Below are 15684 nucleotides of genomic sequence, written 5' to 3'. Positions count from 1 at the left end.
ACATCTGTCTTGTGAAATTCAGTAGTATAGTGTGGGCAGGGCGACTGAAGCTATGAGAAGCTTCTCCCCTGAGGAGGTTGATAGGCTTCACCTGCAGTTTGAAATAAGTTATTATTGGAGCTGATTTGAACAGTGAGAATGCTCTCTGGTATTTGAAAATTATTCTTACTATTTTTATATTTTAAAAATTAACTATAAAATAATGCTTATTAATTTAAAAGGCTAAAATGAATCTTCTGTTTTCAAAGCTGGCTGGCTAAATGAATTGCAAAATGCTGAATGTCCTTAAAAGAAATTTTAGTTCCTTTTAGCAGAATTGTTTTGTTTTTTGAGCAAGCTCACCCCAGTGTTATTTGAATAAGTAAACAAATACATGCTGTTCCTATGTCCTAAGCATGGAGCATGCTGTTACCCAGCTAGCATTCAGCATATTGCACTTGGCTACAAAAGGCTGTGCATGAAAATATCCAGAAATATTTACAAGAGAAGACAAAACACTCCCAAATTTCCCAGTGTTTTAGTCGTTTGTTTCTGAGCTTAGAAATTAAGTTATCTCTTCAAATAGAAGAAGTTTGAAGTCCAGCAGATTTGCCTGTTCAGTGCGGCAGCTCTCTGCCTCTTTTCTGAAGGGGAAAAACACTGCAAGGAAAGCTAAAGCTGCTCTCTGATGATGGCTGCAGACTGACCCATAACTCATACTACAGCTGCTTTTTTACAGGTAGGGCAGAAAACGTTCAGGAGCTGAACTTTCACAAAGTGTTCTCTCCCCTCTACTCCTTGCTCTCATCACATGAGAAATTTCATTTAAAAAAAAGATCGTCAACCCCTGCAAATGAATTCACCTTTTATTCGTGGGAAGAATCACCAAGGTCAGCTTAGCTGATCTTCTAATCTTTTTCTCCACTATTAGGAGCTTGTTTTTAACCTGATGTCCAACAACTCTCCTTGATCTGGCTCTGTTACCTGGGAGGGTTCTAAAATGTTCTGTGACACATTTCCATGAACATCTGCTTCACAGCATTATGGGATTTTTTTTTTTTTTTTTAAGGCTCATTTTGCACACATTACTATAAAGTTCTTGGATCCTAACCCTGAAATTTTAAGTACCTTCATCAGTATAGGAGCAGAAGAGCTGTTACTCTGGAGTACTGGTATAAAGACACTGTAAAAATCTGTCTTTCCTATGCATGGAGATTATTAGGCTTGGCAACTGAAATATCTTTATTCACAAGAGTAAGAGAAGAACTGGCTTTTCCTTTTCTAGTCTATTTGCCTTGCAGACCTGTTGGAGGAAAGAAGATAATTTAGAGTCAGTTCCCTTTCAGTCCCTGACCTTTCTACTTCACCTGCTATGCTAGGAAAGTGATGGTACATGACTGGCAACTCGGTGATGGAAAGTCTGGCCACCAAAAAAAAAAAAGGCTGATCACACAAACATCAGAGAACTGCTTTTAACGATAAACAGCAAAACTCTTTAATTAGTAAAGTATTACTCAGGCCTGAATCAGAAACCAAGGGCCAGGAGGACTAGGGAAGTAATGACTGCCCTGTACTTGGCACTGGTGAGGCTGCATCTTGAATCCCTTGCTCAGTCCTGGGACCCTCAGTGAAAGAGAGGTGCTGGGGCAGGTCCAGAGAAGCTACATGGCTGGTGCTGAAATGCAAGGCTGTGGACAATCAACGTTGTGATATTTACCAAAATATCTTGCTGCACAGAGCAGATAGTTTCTGATGTACTTCTAGCTAGCTCTGGTTTAGGTCTCTGCCCACACATGCTTAACTTGGAGAGGAAAAAAGCAATCAAATGGCAGTGGGGGGAATCCTTGCACACACACAAAGTAAAAGGAAAAATAAAGTTATCTGTAAGGTTTTGTGTTGCATAAGTGCCCTGGAAATAATCTGGTACATCTCCAAATACAACAGGAATCTGTGATGCTTGTATCTTTATCTCTTGAGTGGAATGGCAATAGTTTCTGTGTTTAATTCTGTAAATGTTTGCTGAAGATATTATCAATGGGCATGTTTTATTCAAAGGAGTGTACTAAAGCTTAAAGCAAAGAAACTCTTTCCCCAGCCAGTGAACAAAACAAATACAACGATTAGGTGTAAAGTTGGATTTGAACGTATTCCTAGCTGTTAAGTTGTGTGTTTTACAGGTGAGCTGGAGCAAAACCGCATCCAGAGGCACAGCAGACCCTGGGTTGGGTGAGGAGCTCTCCCTGAGAGCCCCAGCACTCAGCAAATGCCAGCTGGAGTTTAGTGTGAGGTACAGCCAAATCTTGCCAAGCGACTGGTTTTCTGTGCTGTGGAGGTGCAAAGAATCAGGGGTAGCTCACCGTCTTTCACTAGGGGGAATAGGATAAAGGTGATCTGCTCTGCCTTCAGGCTTCGAACCCCAGTTCAGCCGCCTTTGGCTTGTGCTTTTCCCCAAGAGGTGGAACAGGCAAGGGTGCTGGTGATGAGCAGGAAAAACTGCTAACACCATCTCTGCAGAAGAACGCAGCAAGCCATACTCGTTATCCAGCAGGAAGAACAAGATGCCATGAAGAGCTGCACAGCTGTGGAAATGGTTAGCTCTCCTCAGACTACAGCAACATTACAGCCTATATTTGGTGTTGGATTCCTGTATGGATTGAAATAGCCTAAGCCTCTGGTCCACAGTCAAAGGGATGTGGAAGAGAGACTGCAACGACCGTGCAAAGGCTTGCTTCCAAGTACAACTAATTCAAATTTATTACTCCCATGCTGTGAAAAATTCCAACATCTAATTAAGTTTTTCTTCTGATGTGAAATGAAATTTTGACGTTTTGAAATTTCCCTTTTTTCCACCCAAAAAGCCTGCTAGCAGGAAGCCTAGCATGCTGCCAAAACAATCATTTCACAGATAAGGGTTTTTTTAAAGCTCCTGCCTTTGTACAGCTGAAAGTTTGTTAGAACCATGGGACTTTTTTTTTATGTTATCTGTATTTTCTAGTGAAAAATTATTGCACTGTAGAATCGTTGCATTGGCTAGCTGGAGTGCTGTTCTTTGTAAAATACATGCATCAAAATGCATCCAAAAAGCTTACAGTGTGTGCTTGGACCAGGGATTTCAATAACAAACCAGAAGGGATACCCCAGAAAAACAGCAGCAGGAGTGCAGGATCCTCCTACAGCAGGTTTGCAATGTGGAAGCTTGTAATCATCCTCTTGTTCAACTAATTATAAGTATTGATCTGCCTATACTCAAGAAAGAGAGGATATTTCCACCAAAATTTCCAAAGATTCTGGAAGATGAAACACTCAGGCAAAATAGGTTGCAAGACAAATCTGCATGTAGTCTTACATTCCAAGAATTGCTGTTATCCATATAAAAGTGAGGAGGACATGGAATAACAATTACACACTCTCTTTTTGCTAACCCAGTTCTATATATGACTTATACAGCTGTGTATTTTGAGGAATTCACTGCAGTCTTTCGACCTTCTGCTGAAGCCCTCTATGCTGGTAAGAAACAGAGCTTGCCTTCACCTTTGGAAAGGAGCCTTCACTCACAAGTGGTGAGTACTCCACCTTCTTGCCTTGGAGTTGGCAAGATTTGCTGCAGTGGGGGGAACTCAGGGAACCATAGGGACTACAGTTTCTCCAGTCTGTGATGTCTTTGGCTGAATTTCCAGAGATGTCAGGGTGTCCCCTTGGCTATAGGATGCCAGAGGTTGTAGATCCACATGGCAGTGACCAAATGGGAAAATGATACTCTGAGCATGCCATTACAGCATATCCCTGTGAAGCTGGTTGGCTGTAACAGCGAGGGAGAGAAGAGGGCAGAGGAAGGAGAGTAATGGGATTTTCACTTTACTACAGGTATTTGTAAGTAAAGGTTCATTTCAAGAACATGCGTATATGCATAGGAAGGCTATTCATGTGTCACAGCACCTAATCATCCTCCAAACTGTCAAAGCCTTTATTTTACCTCTTAAATTCTACAGTGTTACAGTTCCTGATTATTTTTGTGGTTTGGAAAGTGCAAGAGAGTGTAAAGGTATTATTCTTGATTCTGTCGGGACCAATCCAAAACAGTCCCCTTGATGGCTGTGTTGTCTTTGCCTGGTCAGGCACTCCAGGTGAGGGGATGTATTCCTGTCATATCTTGGTTATAGCAGTTCTAGAGGAGCAGCATGCATAGTCCTGCAGTCCTGGAGAGATTAAGGTCATTAGGTCATTACAGGTAAGTAATAATGTGTTGCTTGTCAAACTGCTAGATGGAGCGGTGCAGCCATCATTTATCTGGTAGCAGCAGTTGAAATTTGCACTAGAAAAATCTGTTCTAGCAGTGACAAGAGGAAGCCTGCCATAAATGTAAACCAAACCCTTGTATTTATTTTATTGTTAGAGCCAAATGAAGTCATGCATATTGTTTTGGTGATACCTACTTTGTGATGCTTCAGTACTTAAAATGATTTTATATAAAAATCAAATAGCACAAAAGTATTTTAAAGCTATTGTGGTGCCAATGGCCAGATCAACAGCACATGAGCAGTGCTACTGCCTCTCTGTATATTGCTGGTATGTACAATGCACAATACGAATCTGTGGTGCTCTGGCAATATCCTTTCCACACCACAAAGAAAGCATTACGTGGCACCAAAATGCCAGCAGCCAACATAGATAACCACTGTGGTTCCCACTGGTGATAGGAGTTGTCATACAGACACTGCCAACCAGACTTACAGGGGGGAAGTTTGCTGCCACGCTGAGATCCCCAGTCTCTTGAGTGGTAGCTTAATGCACAGGCCGTCTTATTCAGAGCTGTCTGTTAACCTTGCAGCACTACACAGTACAAATAAAGCCTCTTGCAATTGCGTTAGCAGTGTGTTTTGGCAAGGAAAATGTTTCAACGTGAAGCAGTTTAATCCAGCTAAGGTTAAAGATCTTTCTAAATTATAACAGAACTGTAAAAAAGGGAAAAAAAAAAAAAAAAAAAGAAAACCTCAGCAAGAAAGTATTAGGAAGAAATTCTTTACTATGAGGGCAGTGAGACACTGGCACAGGTTGCCCAGAGAAGCTGTGGCTGCCCCATCCCTGGCAGTGTTCAAGGCCAGGTTGGATGGGGCTTTGAGCAACCTGGTCTAGTGGAAGGTGTCCCTTCCAGTGGGAGGGGGTTTGGAACTGGATGATCTTTAAGGTCCCTTCCAACGCAAACAAATCTATGATTCTGTGGAAAGAGCTGTAGTTTTTTCTCGTTCATGAACAAGTTTTTGTTACCTACATAGTTGGTGGGAAAACCTACCCCGTTTTCTCTACAGCTGCTGTGAGCTGCCACACTGCAGGAAGGGGAGTGCTTGCTCTGGGGAAGATGTATGCAGCTGATTTGGGCTCCCCAGTGTGCAGCTTCACCCCAGAGTGTGCAGAAGGAAGGGGAAGCACTTCAGGCCAGTCTTTCACAGCTGCTCATGCCATTGTCCTGTATCGAGTAGCTCTGTCACCTGGTAAGGAAAGTCTTTTCCAATTAATAATCCACCCTGAAGCTGCCATGCTTACCAAAATTGTGTATACATCCTTACACTGAAAGGTTTTGAACTTAGCCTGGAAGAGCAGTATCACAAACACCTCTCTGCCACCCTCTCCTTTTGTGCTCCCAGGAGCTTTGCACTTGCTCTTTACAACAGCACTGACAGGCACCAAGGTCCTGGGTGAAAGACAGGAACCAAGCAGCTCTTGCCTGGCGACAGTGTTTGGGAAGGATAAGAAAAGATCTGATTTTTTCATTTGTTCTCATGGAAAGTGTCACAGGATGTTTAATGTCCCTTCTGAGCAAAGACCTGCTGTTTTCCAGATCTTGTCTGAAAACTCATGCAGTATTCAGCAGGCCACTTGGTTTATCTTCCTTGGATAAACAAAAGGCTGCTGGAATTTGAAACTTGTTCCAAGAGTCTAGGGTCCAAAGCCTGCTGAAATCTGTGTGAGTCCTTCCCCTGCTCTGGGGTTTTGAATTGAGGTTGAAAATTTAAAGGCCAGCAAGCGATGGCAGCACGACTCCTAATGGTGTATAGGGCACGCAGGGCTGGTGTGTGGTGACAAGAGGGCCAGCCGTGTGCACTAGTTTTGGTGTTATTCTCACTCTTCAGTTTTGCCTGGGTTGCAAACAGTTTTAAAATACCTTCTGAAATGCCTGAGAGCACTGATCCAGAAATCCCAGTACAGGCTTTGCCTTCATGGGGGCGGGGTGGGGGGAACCCTCTTAATGCGATGAAAGTACCTGTGGCACTGTTAGGACGCCCTTTCCATGTTGGTGAAGGTGCCTGGTCCCTTTGCTGACAACCTGACGGAGCCGGAGCCACGGTGAGCGGAAGCGCCCCGCCGAGCCCACCAGGGAGGCAGCGGGGGCAGGACCCGGGCAGCGAGGGCGGGCCGGGCGACGATGAACGCGAGCTGCGTCCCCGCCGCAGGCTGGGGGCTCCGCCGGGTGAACCCCTGCTCGGGGCGGGGCGCTGCTCCGGCCCCCGCCCAGCGCCCGCGGCAGCCACCGCCCCGGGGGGCCGCGCTCCTCCCGTCCCGCCGCCGCGGGGGCTCCGGGCGGGCCGGGGGCCGCCGCCTGCAGGTAGGGGCTGCGCGGGGCTCGGCCCCGGAGTTGCGGGGACGGAGGGGGTGAGCCCGCGGGGGGAGCGCTGGGGCTGGGGGGGGTCCAACAGTGTGGGCATCGCTGGGGGCCGCGGGCGGTGCGAGGCCGGGGCGCGGAGCGGAACGAAGCGGGCAGCGCGGTGCTCTCTGGCGGCTGTGCGCAGCGGCCCGGAGGGGGTTCGGCTGGGTAGCTTTGGTGCCCGGGCGGCACCATAAAGCGTAGAACAAACCGTGGAGCAGAAGCGTTAATAAATAAATAAAAATAAACGTAACCCCCACCACTACATTAAGAAACGGTATATATGTGCATACAGATATATAAGCTGATGGTTAGGTAGAATGCTAGTCAGTGAAAGAATAAACAGCGTTCCAAGTTCCTAAATGGTATGAGGAAAACTTGATTACCTCGTTCTCTGTTGCATAAGCAGAAATATATACCTGTTCAGAGCCCGGCGGCTGCCGGAGGTGCAGAGCGAGGCTCTGCTGTGTGTGCCGCCTCCATCTGTGTACGGGCCCACCTGGACTCACACGCAAGTGAAAGTGGCTCCCAAAATTGCGCTGAAGACTGAGGTGCAGACTGCTGAGTGATGGGCTGGGAGAGCTGGTCCGTGGTGCTCTGCAGACAGAGCTAGCTGTGAAAGCGGCTAATTGCGGTGATTCCCTGATCTGAATTTAACAATTCATTTCCAGGACCCTTTGCAGGACTTAACCTGATGTGCAATAGTATACTTAAGCCAGGTGGTATTGTAGGCATATGTCTTACAGGAAATTCTCTGTTCACAGACAGGCTGAGCAAGGTCAGGAAACTGTTCAGTGAAAAAAAAAAATATGCCAAAAGGTGCAATGAGTAATATCCTTATTTTAAACTTTCTGATAACTTGCCACTCATTTCTTGACTTGTTCTGTTTAATGTCTCTAGGGGTAAGTCGTTAAATAGGTATTTGGGATGAATTTGGGTTTGTGCGGTATCCTTTTGACTGAATCGATTTCATTAAATTAACAAGCTGGTTGGGGTAGCCGAGTCCCTGTGTTGTTGTAAGTCCTCTCCTGCAGTGGCAAAGAGGAAACGTTTCCGTTAGTGCTGGGAAATTAGAGGATAACATGAAACTTAATGAAGTGAAACAGGGTTGCATTTTGCTCAGAGTGGTTCTAATACGCCTCAGTTAGAGCTGTACTATTACTCACCTCAAATCATTAGCAGTTACTGTCTTTTCACATTTTTTTTTTTTAGACATATGTAACTGATAATGTGGTTTTTGTTTTCTTTTTTTCAGTTACATTGTATTTAATGTTTACTTTTCTATCTTTTGCAACAATGTAACAGAAGCTGAACTTTAATGGAACGGTTCTCACGGCTTCCCTTAGGGGTTTCCACCTTAATGTCTTTAAAATTCAATCATTAACTTTTGCCTTAAACTCAAGTTGGAAAGTGACAGTGAAGGACAATCTAGCACAGTGTGCAACTTCATTTTACAAAGCTTTATCAGAATTGACCTAACTGATGTGTAAAAGGGGGAACCTCAGGGACCTTCTTTTCCCCCAGCTTGCACATTCACTTCAGCTTCAAGCTGTATTTTGTTTACCTAGCAAGTGCCTCGCTGCAGTAGATCTCCTGACTGATTGGATTTGCTGGGTTGGTTCTTGCCCATGACAGGGAGGATGGGGACTAGGAGACCCCCAGGGATCCCTTCCGGATCTGTATTCCCAGGCCAAGATCCTACGGACTGGACACAGGGGGGAAGATTTTTCAGATGTTTTGGTGCAAACACAATTGCCTCCTGAGGGAGAAATTTGGCATGTGTTTCCTTAGAGAACCGTGCTTGCGTAAGCAGCCCCCTGCCACTCTCTGAGCTGTACTAGTACAACCATTTGTGGGGCTGGTGGGGAACTGCATCGGGGAACTGCCGCGGGTTCAAAAGCGCCTTTTCTTCTTTGGTTATTGATTACTTTTAACTCTGATCTGCCTGACCGTGTGGCTGCTGTGCCAGGGCTGAGAAGGTGGCCTGGGAGGAGGGAATGTGTGGCAGGGAGCAGGAGGTAAGGGCTGCTTCTGCTGGCATCGCTGCTGCTGAAAGAAGTAATTGCTTATCAAACTGTGGTCAGCAGCAGATGACATGGTTATGGCTGTTCCTTTAAAAACGTAGATGAATGTTCAGATACCTTAACGTAGTCAGCTGCATACAGAGAGAACTGATTATGTATTTCTGTTGTAATTCTGAGTTTTCACCTAACGATTTTGGGTTTGTGATGTATAGCTATGTGTTTGTGTAACTTCAGGATGCATTTCCTGTACCATTCTCTCTTGCAGTATGAGCATTTCAAAAGACCATTTTTCTTGAAAGTAGACTTAGGCATTGTAAGCATGAGTTTTATTAATCAGATTACATTCAGCTGGATAGATGGATGCCTAAAATTCTACAAGGGAAGATTAAACCACCTCTAAGGGGGTGTGTCTAATCCTAGAGAACATAATTGTCACCTGCCTGCAATTTACTCTTTTACATGTACACATAATGTTACATATATTTTTGAATGTAGTGTAGACCTGCTGTTAAATTCTGAGTGGCAGAAGTGATCAGGCATGTAGCACTGTTTGAATTGGTACAGTGAGACTGAAAAATCAGTGGAGTGTTTACTTTCTATAATCTCTATCACTTCTTTTGGTCTGGAAAGCATTGACGTTTTGTGTCTTGCTTTAGGCCTTGTTCTCGTTCTTACTTCAGACACCTTCTGTCTCTGTCATGATCCTATTGTAGCCAGTAAGAAAACACCTACAGCACTTCAATTTATGTGTAGCATGTCTGCATATTTAGAGAATAATGGTACCCTTTCTTGTTCACAGAACTTGAAGGAGTAATTACTTGCCATTACAGTCTTTTTTCAACAGAGAATAATGACAGACTTTTTTCTTTTAACCTAAAAGAATAAACTGTATTAGAATTAAGAACAATATTACCGTTATTGTTTGTCCTGTGGAGGGTCACTACAACTGCAGTCTGGATTATTTTCTTAGAGTGTCAAGCAGATTAAAAAAAAAAAAAAAATTCATTTTATCCATCCTTTCAAACAGGAAACAACCTTTGAGAGCCAAATATATCCTTTCATGAGCTATATTGTTGCCTGTATTAATTGACATATATTGTTGTGTCTGTGAGCAGTAAAACTGCAAACTACAGCTTGCCTGCAGGAGGTGGACTCCTCACCTGTGGTATGGAGAAATTTGGAAAGGTGCAATTCTTTAAACCTAAACCCAAACGCATTCAGGCTAAACACTCAATTTTTCTTCACTGGAAATAAAGGTGTTTTCTTTTCAGCTCACTGAACTGCAAAGATAGTTTTGTTTTCTTCTCTGTTAGCTGTACTTGTTATGATGTGGTAAGTGGAAGAGCTGTTGCCAGTAGGATTATATACGAATTCAGCTGCTCTGGATGAAAATACCCAGATGGAGAGAGTCTTTTTCTGGATTGTCTCATTGTCTCTCTTAGGCTTGTAGGATGCTGGAGATAACTACATGCAGGGCAAGCTATGACCTTCTGAGTACAAAATCTTTGGAGTTAAGGTCCCTCATCCTGCTGCTTTTGGAAGAAACATCCTCTGGTTTTGGTACCGGAGGGCAGGGAGGTGCTGTGTGCCCTCCTGCTTGAATGAGGACATAGACACCATGGTAGTACTGATCAGGGTATAGCCAGGAGGCACGTACAGTATCTTTCCTTTCACTGTAAAGGCAAAATCCATCACTTCTGTCTCAGCAGCATTTTAAGCTGTGCAGGTCCCTGAGGCAGCAGATTATCACTTTGGTGGCAAGATAACTTATTCAGTGGTGAGATTAGCCAGCCATTTGTGGCAGCTTTCTTCCCCAGAGCCTGCAGCAGTTAGGAATTATGGAACTGGCTTGAAGGAATGAGGCAATGCATTTTATTAGTGAGCTGGGTTGTGTTTAGTCTTTGTTAATAAAACTCTATCAGTTACATACAATAAAACAGCCATTGAATAGTTGTTTCTCAGCTGCAGTTTGGTGTTGGACAATTGCAGGTTATCCATAAAACAGGATCCTTCTGCTCTTTTAACTTGGGGCTTAAATGAAGCAGCGCTTTTTGTTGTTGTTTTTTTAATGTGTCATATTTATTGGTTTCTGCTTGTCTCATTTGATGGGATAATGAACGGAGAAGGCAGTAAATGAAGTGGTCTCTGGTGTTTGCTTTTAGACAATGTTATCTGCTTTCACAGATGGATTGTTGATCTCTTTTCCCCCCTCCCCCCCCTTTTCTGGTGTTTTAATTGTAAGATGATCTTCTGGGCTTTGGTGTGAATGTTGTCTCAGGGTGTTAAGTAACTGTCTTTTTTATACTCACTGTATTTCTGGTCTATGTTGTGGATGTATCACCACACTTGAATACACCAGAAAACAGGTTTGCAAGTTGGTGCAAAGTGTAAGTTGGGTAATAATATTTAAGTGAATAGAGTTAAAATTAATGTAAAAACAATACATCTGAGAGAAACCGGGTTTCTTTTTCTAGAAAATATTATTTTCTTTAACTGTTCTGGTTGTCATGAAAATCTATTCAGTTTCTGGGAAATATTGTCCTTGAATGCTTTTTGAATGGTAAGTACATTAGTTGCTGCCACAGGGTTGTCATAACAGTGTCCAGAAATAATGGTAATGTGCAGCCCTAGGCCATATGTGGGTATTTAGTTACAGTGTACATTATTGTTCTTTTAACTGACTGTTAGGTTATTTATGGAGAACTAATTTGTCACCCTGTTCTTTCTTGTGCAATCTGGGAGGGACTGGGAATTGTAAATTTTCCTTCTTCTAGGTGAGAACTGGCCTGTGCCTGTCAAGAAAAATGTCTCCTCTGTTCTTGACACTTGGTGATACCATCAAAATGTTAGCCATAGCTTTCCAAGAGATGTGACCAGACCTCTGGGATTCCTCAACTGTCTCAGTTTGCCAGTGTTCTTGCCTACACACACCATTTATATTCTATTTTTTCTGGGATAACAGTGTACCTCATGTTTGGAAGCCTCTCTTGAATTCTTTTTAAGCATTAGGTAAGAGTGCAAATGAAAAGATGGTAACAGAAATTTCAGTTCTTGGTTGTAAAGTTCCAGACAGGAGACCAATAGAAGAACAAAACACTGTCTTCAGATATTTAAAAAATGAAAGGTGTTTCCCAGCCTTTGCAGAAGATCCTAGAGGCAGGTTTTGAGTACAAAATTTTAGCTAACAATCACCAAACTCCTGCATCCCCTTTTCTGAATAGGACCTAAAAGGAATTTTGAAGTTGGGAATTTAACTCCTCATCCTCAGTCCTCAGCAGGACAGTGCTGACCACTTTCTCTCCCTTTGTTCGCAATGGAAACAGTCTCCTGGCTTTCACTTTTTTCTTTTTTTTTAATTTAAAATCAAAGTTTCCTTCCTTCCTGCACTTCTGGATTTCTCCCAATGTGGATGTGATGGTTCACATTTCCCAGATGTGAAATGGAAGTGTGGGAAGTGGAATCTTTCCCCTGCCTGTCTAGGAGTTTCTCAGTCTGTGGTGCTGTTGAGTTTCTTAATGTGTCCCTCCTGATTCAAATAGTTTCCTGCTGGCCACAGTGTTTTTGGCACTGTTACAGAATTTAGTAAGTCATGTCTTAGAGTGTTTATTGTACACACACCTTACACTTTGTTGGCTTTGGGAGCTTCTTGAAGACCATACAAAACTTGTTAATTTGGTCCATTGACCTAAGCAAATACATTCTCCTCCTGCCCATTTTAGGACTTACCTCATCAAGTTGTCATGTTTGACAACATCAAATTTTTTCTACAGAGGAGTGTTTGGAGCTGGTTGGTGCACAGTTTGGAAGCCAGTAGTACAAGACTTGTGCACTGTTTCTCTGTGGTCCTTCTCTGCTCTGTCTTCATTTGCTGACACTGCGATGGACTATGTGATCCCACATGAAATCCTGTGCATTACTCATACGCTTTTCCCAAGGTACCAGGTTATTTGGGTTGGTAATTTCTTGGCTTTGTATTTGTTCATTTCCTTCAATGGTGCCTACAATCAGCCCTTCAAGTTCATCACCTTTATTTCCCCATAAAAGTCACTAAAAGAACAGGGAAAGGAAGAGCTGAAATAAGAAAAGTTAAAACCAGAATGGCTCCACTTTCAAGGCATGTGCCGGCTTCACCTTTGTCACTGAAATGCTGCACTCAGTCTCTCACCTGTTGAGGTTGAAATTTCCTGGGCCAGGGGCACCACACTCAGCCTTGCCTACACAGGCACTGCTCAGCATCACTGTTCAATAAATACTCACAGGTGGTTTTAAAACACGTTGCAACACTGAACTTAGTGGGAGCATAGGGGCTGCCTTTTTCATCCTATGGGCTAACTTTTGTGTTTGTAACCTAATGTTCTGAGATAGCGTTTAAGGAATCGATTTGAATGTGCTGATATTGCTACACTTCTCATTAGAAGCAGCTTTTCATGTTTTTAGAGAAACACCCCCCACACACACATTTCTGGTAGTTCACATTCTTTTTTTAAGCATTGCAGCCTTCCAGATGAGCTCACATCCGTTTGGATAATGAACCACTGCCCACCTCTTCTCACTATGATCGTGTCCTGTGCTGTAAAATGTTCCTGGAGAGTTCTCTCCCTGTTGACTGTATCTGTTGGCCACCCTGCTTTCATGCCAATATCCCCTTAAACTACTTTCTTCCATAAAAGCTTGAAAGTTACACTAACCTGCTTAATCTAACAAACCAATAATACTTGTTTTGGCTAAAAGCAATAGGCATTTGGGAAGCTTCTCCATAAAGTGCTCTCTGCCTGTTGAGTCCCTTTTTCTCTCTTTTGCTAAATTTCTGTAATGGAGTTCATTTAATTAGTCTGGATGGTCCTCGGGACAGCTATAGCATGATACGAGCAGTAGCCAGCAAAAGTGCCTTTTTTGAAGGGGCTGAAAAAAGTCTTTGTGTGGCCAGAGAGAATATGGGAATAGAAATCAGCAGAGCATGGAGATCCAGCTGAGGGGAAAGCACTTCCCCTTGTGAAGGGACTGAGTTACCACGAAGTCCGGGTAGTTTCTCCACTTGAGTGATATCAGTGCTGTATTCCAGTAGGATCTGGGACTTTTTGTACAAAAGTTTTTCATTATTAAGTATAGAATTAATATTTTCTGTTTAATATTTTCTGTTTCCTTATCTCAAACAGTTCAGACTATTTCTCTGTGCAGCTGATATTTTGTATTGAAGTGGCCCAAATATTTAATTTGGGAAATGCAGCTGCTATAAAATATAACTTGATGACAGCAGAGAAATTGGCATTAGATGAAAAATGTATCAAATGCAAAAGCACAGCTGATCACAAAGGGCCCTCAAGCTCTTAGCAAAAATAAGCAATTTGTGTCATTATGTATTGAGGGACCTGGCTTCCACCCTAAATATGTGAAAATTTCAGTGGTCAAATCAGGATGTAATTGGAGAATAATTAAATTGGTCAAATTTCATTTTCAGTTTTGGAGAATGACATGTGGCTGCAATTCAAATTGGGGAAAAAGAAAAGAAAAGCTTTGTAGCAGAGACATCTCTGTGCATCCCAGCCAGAACTGGCTTCCCATAGAAGCAAATACTGTCATTTCTACACCCTGTTCTTTAGCTCATTGGTGTACAGCACAGATCCCAGCCTTTGAACAATTACCATCTTGGTTTGCTTAGGGATCCAGATGCAGAATATGCAGGGCAGTAGAGCAAGGCAGTGTGAGCCAATGTTTCATCTCCTTCTTGTTTGTGGACAGAGTTTATTCTATCAGTGTCAATTAAATTTAGTTTGATGGAGTAGCAAGTTGAAAAGAGTAAGTTATCTTACACAGCTTATTTTTTCTTAATGAAGTTCATGGAGTGGAGAGTAATCTCTGTGGAGTTACAACCCACATGATATAATTCTGCCTTTTGCTTATGGTGCATGCTACATAGAAAAAACCCACACATGGCTGATGGTAAAATAGCATTTGTCAAAAGTTTCCAAGTTCTGCTTGCTTGCCAGAAAGTACAGGATAACAAAATACTTCAAGTAAGAGCTCTTGCGTGGACATCTCAGGCATGTTGGTGAGATATTTTGCAGGACTCCTTTAGCAGAAAACTTTACTCTTTCACTTTTATCCAAATGAGAAATTAAATCTTGGGAGACAGTTGTGAAAACCTGGTATGTGAAGCTACTCCTTGGACAAAGCCATTGAAAATTACAAAAGTTAGTTTTATTGCTCCTGGAGAATATAGCAGGCATGTAAATGGTGTTCTCAGTGTATCAATGCCTCCTGTCAGGGAAGGACTATGCAGCTGGCGCAGAAACACTAAATAAGAACAGGGTGGGGAAAAAAACACCAGAGGATGTGAAGATGGTGACAGGCAGGATAATGCGTGAAACAAGTGGAGTGTGTCTTAGGTTGGCTGTGAAGGAGGAAAAGGAAATTAGTTGCACTTGAGGACTGATTAAAAGTTGGGATTTTTTTTTCTTTTCCTTCAGGTGAATTTGGAAGTCTGTAGTAATTTAAAATGTATCAAATGCAACCTGCCCTAATGTGAAATGCCTGCTCAAGAAGAAAAACGGTGCAGGATTTAGAGCGTTGAACAGAGCTGTATTCAGGAAGGTTCACAGGCAGACATTGCTGGCAAGATCTTTCAGGTGTTTTTCAGGCTGCCAACATGCACAGGTGTTACTTAACTGGAAATGGAAACTTAGCTCAGCGAGAGACCTCTTAGCTGAGAAATAGATATTAATTTGATTTGACTTTAATTTTTATTTATCAGTTTTATTGTGAGATCAATAAGACTGCAAAAAAGATTATCATTTTGTTATGGTCTTGATGAGCTTGTGGGTGAACCAGCAGTTCCCTGTAACAACTGTTGTTTAGGACACTCCAGGTTATTCTTTCAGCTGATTCAGAAGATAAAATTTAAATACTATCATAGTAGACATAGTTTATTCCTTAGGGTGAATTTCCATTGTAAATAGAAGATGTTCTTTAAAAAAAAAGGGATCTGTTCTCTTTCACAGAAAGACTATTTCATCTAGAAAAGATTTTAAGGAATATCATCCT

General features: G+C 42.6%; 1 protein-coding gene and 1 long non-coding RNA gene across 5 annotated transcripts in view; one reads left to right on the top strand and one right to left on the bottom strand.

The window, feature by feature from the left end:
• Positions 1–3927: 3927 nt before the first annotated feature.
• Positions 3928–7242, bottom strand: LOC115608841. Of its 2 annotated transcripts, XR_003991669.1 has the most exons (3): positions 7039–7242; positions 5270–5465; positions 3928–4175 (listed from the first exon to the last, which is right to left on the bottom strand). It is a non-coding gene; the product is annotated as an uncharacterized LOC115608841 (long non-coding RNA). The 2 variants fall into 2 exon arrangements; XR_003991668.1 differs by lacking the exon at positions 7039–7242 and having other exon boundaries at positions 5270–6421.
• SLC16A12 (solute carrier family 16 member 12) overlaps positions 6521–15684 on the top strand; it is a 34651-nt gene continuing 25487 nt past the window's right edge. The window contains exon 1 of one of the 3 annotated variants that reach the window (XM_030488267.2): positions 6521–6580. The gene's annotated coding sequence lies outside the window, so the exon portion shown is untranslated. Of the gene's footprint in view, positions 6581–8540; positions 8638–15684 lie in introns of those variants that run through there. The other 2 variants (XM_030488265.1, XM_030488266.2) reach the window with 2 other exon arrangements.

The sequence above is a fragment of the Strigops habroptila genome, chromosome 5 (assembly GCF_004027225.2).
Source record: "Strigops habroptila isolate Jane chromosome 5, bStrHab1.2.pri, whole genome shotgun sequence".
Taxonomy (NCBI): Eukaryota; Metazoa; Chordata; class Aves; order Psittaciformes; family Psittacidae; genus Strigops; species Strigops habroptila.
Note: the sequence above shows the minus strand (reverse complement) of the source record. Positions and strands in the feature narration are given on the sequence as shown.